Source organism: Musca domestica, unplaced genomic scaffold, assembly GCF_030504385.1.
Source record: "Musca domestica strain aabys unplaced genomic scaffold, Musca_domestica.polishedcontigs.V.1.1 32, whole genome shotgun sequence".
Classification (NCBI taxonomy): domain Eukaryota; kingdom Metazoa; phylum Arthropoda; class Insecta; order Diptera; family Muscidae; genus Musca; species Musca domestica.
Window position 1 is genome coordinate 4,733,920 of NW_026712311.1, and position 5,592 is coordinate 4,739,511.

At 36.8% G+C, this 5,592-nt stretch overlaps 1 protein-coding gene across 2 annotated transcripts in view; it reads left to right on the forward strand.

Moving 5' to 3' along the window:
* The window catches only part of LOC101900142 (circadian clock-controlled protein daywake), a 396,529-nt gene that overhangs the window by 70,511 nt on the left and 320,426 nt on the right, over positions 1-5,592 (forward strand). The gene's annotated exons all lie outside the window — the stretch shown is intronic.

Below are 5,592 nucleotides of genomic sequence, written 5' to 3' on the forward strand. Positions count from 1 at the left end.
TCCATTTTTTTTGTATACAACATTTACTTTGGAAGAACTTTTTAAGCTTTTATGTCCTTTTAAAGGTTCTCCAGCTATAGAAGCCCCTTCCAAAATATTTATCTTCGTGTTTGTGTCTTAAAGCTTTTAATAAATTGCATGCAAAGTTTTCAATGCAACTTTATAGGATCTCTTTAGGAAGTAGAGCATTTAAAAGGTCCTTCATAGTAAAGCACATTTTGTAAATTCTTGTAGAAGATTTAATAGTCCTTTGCCTGTGGATGTCTTTTTGCAGGTTCTACAGCTTTAGAAGCTCCTTTCACCAAAAGAAGAACTCTTTAAAGAGATCCTGGGAGTCTTTGCAAAGTTTATTTTTTCCTACGGAACAATTTTTTAAACGGGTTTCAAGGTAAAGAAATTATTTTGAAGGATTTTTTTTCCATTGTTTGGTCCTTAAAGATAAGAACTTTGCGTCTTCGTAGAAAAAGATGTTGTGTTTTCATGGAATGGACCGTTGTGTCTACATAGAGAGGAACTCGCGGTCTTCTATGAAAAATTTGTTTCTGATCTATTTTTTCTGTGATGTTTTTTTAGAAATTCCTCTATGAGAACTACTTTTTTTCTGTGAAGTTTTTTTTTTTTTTGTAGAAATTTAGACTTTTAAAATGCCATGTAAGAACACCCATTGTAGTGTATCACATAATCGACTTTTCTCAAATTGCATCCGACATTTTGTCAATATTTCCCCTCTGGCATTAAATCGCTTAATGCGTAACGAGGATTAATTGATACTGTGACAAATAAAAAACCTTTTTTTTTACAAAAAAGTAGCAACGAAAATATCATGAGTCGGACATTTTTGGAATATTTTTCAACAAATCATTGTCTGAGTTGGCCCTAAAAAAGGTAAATGACTTTGCCATGGGCTGGCGATAATTATGATAACAAAATTAAAACAATTTGTGTTTTGTTTATTTAATTTTTGAAGATCCTGAATGCAAAAAGAGTTAATGCCGGATTTCTCTCAGTGTATGTGTACCTGGCCCTTTTGGCTGTCTCCAGCCCACCATGGCCATGGATGGATGTATGTTAATGAATGGCCGAACATAAATTATAGATTGTTAAGAAACAGTCTTAAACTAGGATTTGAAGACAGCTACTGGCTGGCTAGGCTAGCCTGGCTGGTTGTTGAATCAATGATGAAAACAGGTTGTCTACAAAGCCGAACGAAAAGTGGATGATGAGCGGAATTCGTTGAAGTGGAGTATACGCTGTGTATTATCATTGCTGAAGATAATCGTCGTCAGATGCGGACTTTTTTGTACGTGTTTGTTGTAGTTTGCACAGGTAAGGTGTTGAAAATTCGAAAACATGCGTTTAATCAATGTTAAGGCATTAATTAGGTAAGTGGCTACACAAAAATAGATTAAATTTAAACAATTTTCAAAGTATCAGCCAATGTCCGATTATTTAAATATAGTTTGGTTTCTGTTATGATTATTCAAATTGTTGATCTTCTATGAAGTAGGTTCCGAGGGAATGGGGCAATATTGTCCATTTCGTATCGGACCTAAATAAATATGATATAAATATTGGGAAGTGCCAAGTTCGTGCTATATTGCTTACTTCCTTCAATAGGTGATATTTTTTTTGGAAAAGGTTGAAATGTGCGTGATGGAGCAGATATATAGTGCACCGAAGTATTCCATTTTCACCCTTCATCTAATACAAATAAAAATGCTGGTATGGACAAAATTAGAAGAAAATCGAACATTTAGATCCAATTCTATGCGACATCATCAATTCCATATTCAGCTCGGGTTTCTGGTTAAGAGAAATATTTATATAAAGCAAGTTGTAAAGAATCGCCGAATTGTTTCGCAATTTATGACAGATAAAAGTATTGAAAATTGCGACCCTTTGTGCGTGAGGTACCAGAAGGGGTTCGCAGATATATAGCATCTTCACAACAGGTCTTGTGTTAGCAAAAATGTTTGTGTGTGTAAAATTTGAAGAGAGTGGGATGCTTTTTTGGGCATTTTGAAATCTGTTACCTGCCTCAAAATCTTGAAACATTATTTGAAGAAAATGGTTCGGTTTCTACCATCTTTCTTACAGATCTTATGCTCATGAAAATATTGAGACGCACCAAGCCTGAACGAAATCAAGTGTTAATTTCCCGTATTATGAACTTCAAGGATATTCGAAATTTTAACCCCTTGTGGGGGAGGTGGCAGAAGGAGAGGACCGATATATTTCATCTTCACAGCAAATCTTGTGTTACTAAAAATAATGCGATGTGTGAAATATGAGGAGAACCGAATGCTTATTTCGGATTTTATAAACGTTGTGGCTATTCAAAATTTTGACCCTTTGTGGGGGAGGTACCAGAAGGAATGATCCGATCTCCACCATCTTTATAACAGATCTTGTGTTGATCGAAGTATTGAGATGTGCCAAGTTTGAATGTAATCGGATGTTCACTTTGCGTTTTATGAGCTTCATGGATATTCCAAATTTTGACCCTTTATGGGGTAGGTACCAGAAGGAACGGACCGATATATCCCATCTTCACAGCACATCTTGGGTTTATAAAAATATTGGGATATGTGGAATATGAAAAGAACCGGACGCTTAGTTCGGATTTCGTGGATATTTAAAGTATTAACCCTTTTATGGGTGAAGTACCAGAAGGAGTTCACCGATATGGTCCATCTTCTCATCAGATCTAGTATTGGTAAAAATCCCCCCTTATGGGGGAGGTACCATACGAAATCGCCTGATCTCTACCAACCTTATAACATACCATGTGCTGATAGAAATATTGAGATTTTTCAAGTCTGAATGGTGTCGGATGTTAATTTCCCGACTTATGAGCTTCAAGGATATTCAAAATTTTAACCCCTTGTGGGGGAAGTACCAGAAGGAGTGGACCGATATATTCCATCTTCTCGCCAGACCTTTGGTTAATAAAAAATATTGTGATGTGTGAAATATATGTAGGGAGCAGGGTACTTATTTCGGATTTTTTAATCGTTTCAGTTATTCAACACTTTGACCCCTTGTGGAGGAGGTACCAGAAGCAATTTTCTGATCTCTACCATCTTTATAAAAGATCTTGTTTTGAGAGATATATTGAAATTAATCAAGTCTGAGTGGAATCGGATGTTCGTTTCACGAGCTTCATGGATATTCAAAATGTTGACCCTTTTGTTGGGGAGATACCAGAAGGAGTGGGCCGAGATATTCCATCTTCATACCAGACCTTGGGTTAATAAAAATATTGCGATGTGTTTAATTCTAAGAAAATCGGACTCCTACATCGCATTTTATAACAGCTATAAAATATTCAAAATTTTGACCCGTTGTTGAAGAATGTACTAGTTGGAGTGGACCGCTATTGTCCATTTTCACACCCGACCTAGCACTGATGAAAATATTAGGATTTGCAAAGTTGAAGCAAAATCGGATTGTCCTTTTTCTCTCTCTGTGCAGTTTTTTTTTTTTTTTTTTTTTTTTTTTTTTTTGAAAATATTGACCTTTTGTGGGGGAGGTGCCAGAAGGATTGGGCCGATATTGCCCATCTCCGAACTCGATTGAAGTTTGATAATAATACTACGATGTACCAAGTTTGGATCAAATCGGAGATTCCCTTCGAGAGTTATCGTGAGCACCAGCCAGTCAGGCATACAGACGGACGGACATCGCTAGACCGATTCCAAAAGTCATGAAACGGATTTAGCCCAAAGAGACCTAGGGTCCTTTTCTTTCTGCGCAGTAAATTATTTTCTTTGAAAATGACGACATTTTGTGGGGGAGATACCAAAAGGAGTGGACCAATATTACCCATTTCCGAACTCGATCTAAGTTTGATAATAATATTACTATGTATCTAGTTGGGATCAAATCAGAGACTCCCTTCGAGAGTTATTGTGGGCACCAGCCAGGCAGCCAGTTAGGCGCACAGATGGATGGACGGATTTGGTCCAGAGAGACCTAGGGTCATTTCTCCCTCTGTGCATTTTTTTTTTTTTTTTTGAAAATTTCGGCTCTATGTGGGGGAAGTACTAAAATGTATTATCAATTTCCGAACTCGATCGAAGTTTGATAATAATATTACGATGTATAAAGTTTGGACCAAATCAGATACTCCCTTCAAGAGTTATCGTGCACACCAGCTAGACAGACAGACCAACCCGGTCTGACATCACTAGATCGACTCCAAAAGTTCTCAAATGGATTTGGTCCAGAGAGACTTAGGGTCTAAGACCGTCCTTTCGATGAGGCAATTTTTGGTCGTAGCAAATAATATATACCCTCTCTAGCCATATGGCTAGCTGAGGGTATAAAAATATAAGACATTTTTAAATACACCGGAGCAGTTTACACAAACTCCGCTTCAAAGAGTATTTTATTTACAAGTGACACTAAAAATATCTGTTGGGGATTTCAATTTAAAAAGTATAATCTATGGGGCCTTAGAAACGTAAATTTGGTTGCCATACATTTTAGGAAAATGCCAAGGAAAAAGAAATCGTCTATGGATAGAAGACCTTTCCGCACGTTTTGTTTGAAAATGCGATTACTAAAAGGTCTTACATGGCTAAAAACCTACTAAGAAGGTCTTTTTTAGGACGAAGTCCATCTTGTATAGTCGTATACAAAACAGGTCATTCTAAGAATGTTCTACGGAAAAGTTCTCTCTAAATCGTCTAAGAATAAGAAGAAGCCTTTGGCTCAAAGAACCTCACCAGATGAACCGATTTTCTCCTAAATAATATAATACGATTCCTAAAGATCCCATAAAAAATCCCTAAGAGTCGATTTTTTTCATTTGGGATTCATTATCCCCATACGATTAATCCCCACTGGTCCCTCTGAATCGAATTTGAAAATTCAATTTTTTTTTTTTTTTGACAAGACTTCAACGTAAAATACATTACTTTCCCTCGTGTTTATGTCTTAAGTCTTTTGTTTTCAATTATTAACTCATTTTTAGATTTCTTACGAAAATCTTCAATTCTGTCCCTATTTTCACCAGCTATGTTAAGTATTTGACAAAAATTAGCAATCCAAACACTGGCTCGTCCACATCCCAATTTCCAAAGACCCACACACAGACACATACACACGTACACACAATAAGCCCTCTTCGTCAAGTGCGTGGTAGTGAAAACGAGTCGTGTACTTCTAATAATGATAATCATTTGTATTTCAAAGTTGAACATTGGATACCGATCAGTTTGTTGTAATTGATTTTAGAAAAAGTAACAGCAGCAACAACAATCACACTATACCAGCCAGCCTACCACCTTAGGACGTGCGTACGCCAACATTATGCTTCATTTAGAACCTAAACCACAAAACTGGGAGAGAGAGATATATAGAGTGAGAGCGTCAAAAGCAAACAAAGACTTCCACCAACCTCCACTCTCCCTCAGCTTTTGTTTGTTCTGCAAAGACGTTTTTGTTTCTATTTTTTCTTTTGGCAATCTTTTACTTTTTTTTTCTTCGCCTTCCAATTCCAAGCTGTTTACAGCGTTGGAGCAGCGCGTAAGAACCGATCATACATAACCGTAGACGTAACATTGACAACGTCCAGTCTGGCAGATA